This window comes from Triticum aestivum, chromosome 6B, assembly GCF_018294505.1.
Source record: "Triticum aestivum cultivar Chinese Spring chromosome 6B, IWGSC CS RefSeq v2.1, whole genome shotgun sequence".
Classification (NCBI taxonomy): domain Eukaryota; kingdom Viridiplantae; phylum Streptophyta; class Magnoliopsida; order Poales; family Poaceae; genus Triticum; species Triticum aestivum.
Genome location: NC_057810.1, coordinates 685,615,480 through 685,617,305, shown reverse-complemented (window position 1 = coordinate 685,617,305; position 1,826 = coordinate 685,615,480). Strand labels below are relative to the sequence as shown.

Sequence of the window (1,826 nt, the reverse complement as noted above, 5' to 3'; positions counted from 1 at the left end):
CTCTCCTCCCACCCACATACCCACTGCCGCCAACCACCTCCTAGAACCGTGATGAGCAGCAGCGGAGGGAGGACGAGGAGCACGACGACGGCGGCAGCGGGGAGGAGCAGCAGTAGGGCAAGGCGGTGGAGCAGCAGGCCGTGGGCAAGATTAATGTCGCGACGCGGCTCCTTCTCCACCATGTCGATCCGACTCGTCGCTCCTCTCCGCGCAGCCCCGGCTAACCCTAGCACCAGGGTCGTCGGTGCACGGTCTCGTCATCGACGCTGGCGCTGGCCAGATCCGCCATGCCATAGAGACCGAGCACAGGCACATGCCGACGGTGGATCTGCTGCTCGCCCCCTCTCTCCTCTGACGGTGGTATGGTAGAAATCGCGTCCCTCCTCCTCCTCTTCTTTCTCCCTCTGACCCCGTCTCATCTCTTCCTGTACATAGGTAGGTAGACAGGAGTTGCAGCGGCTGTGCTGCCACAAGAAAGGAAGCTCGCTCTAGGTTTGCTTCTTCTTCTCCACCGGTGTTTAAAGAGAGGAGAGGAGCTCACGCCATGGAAGGTACACTCCCCTCTCCTCTCTCTCTCTCACTCTCTCTCTCCTACCGTCTGGTTGCTTCATTTTTTCTTCCCGATCCGAGCATCTGATTCGTGTGTGCGTGTGTGCAGTTTGGGATGCCCTCCCCAAGAAAGATGGATGCATCAGGAGATTGGTTGATGATTCCTTCTTCCTCTTTTCTTCGTCTCAGCATCTGGTGCGTGCCAAATTAGTTCTTTTTTGGGGGTTCATTTTATATGCATGTGCAACCAGGGAGATGTATGTATGGATCGATGGATACGCTGCTTACCACCGGAAAGAATACACTTTCTTTCCTTACTAAATTTTACCACTGAATCAACCTTCCTCTAGATCAAGGAGAGAATGAATGAATTTACAACTTATTAAAAATTAATCAATGACCAACTTCTCTTAGATTTGTTATTTTGGTCAATGAATTTATATGAATAATCACACTTCCAATTGGTTTCTTACTCACGCCTGCCTGCATAACTGACTATTGCTTTGCCGTAGCAGAGTTTGCAAAGGAGTGTGCGCTTCCTGAGGTGACCTTTGCCGTGTGACGACAATGGATGATAGCATCGGATACAAAACCGCAATGTTGAGGTCTGTTCCTCACCATCGAGCCCAAAGTTATGTATGTCATGCTAGGGTTGTTCACTTTCTATGTACAAGAATTGCTCCTATCCCGTGTTTTGTATCCTTGCTGGACATGTTGCTACGGTTTATGTGGTGCTTGCTTGCACAGTAAATCATTTGGGGGTAGCTAGATGCTTTTGTGTGTGGTTAATTAGGATTCCTCAATTGATGATCTACTATTGATATGCTCCCTACTTCAGTTAGTGCTCAAAGTGGTTAACTGAACCACTAAGTTTCAGCTACTATAACCATGTTGAACCGAATAGTCCCGCTGCACTACTATGCTTGATGCAATATTAAAAGCAGCACAACACTACACCTCCTTTGGATAGATATTCGTACTTGAAGCTACACTTCTGTTTGTTCTTTGGTATTAGTACATGAGTGGTTGCTCAATTTCATAAGACTTGAACATGCTTGATTTTGCTCTATTTGAATGATCAAGACGCCCATGGCTCCAAATCTTGCATTGTTTCTCTCATCTTGATGGCGGGTGCAGATAGGGAGGGGATGGAGGAGCTGGACATGGATATAGAGAAGGTGGGCAGACCCGAGTTCGTCCACCCCTACTGCTACGAGGACTGTGGCCCTCATCCTTGATGAGGAGCACTCGTTCGAGCCTAACACCATGGTTTGTAC

At 48.8% G+C, this 1,826-nt stretch overlaps 1 long non-coding RNA gene across 1 annotated transcript; it reads left to right on the top strand.

The window, feature by feature from the left end:
* Positions 1 to 181: 181 nt before the first annotated feature.
* Positions 182 to 1,154, top strand: LOC123135302 (uncharacterized). Its single transcript, XR_006465913.1, has 4 exons — positions 182 to 360; positions 440 to 551; positions 659 to 744; positions 1,065 to 1,154. It is a non-coding gene; the product is annotated as an uncharacterized lncRNA (long non-coding RNA).
* Positions 1,155 to 1,826: the final 672 nt, after the last annotated feature.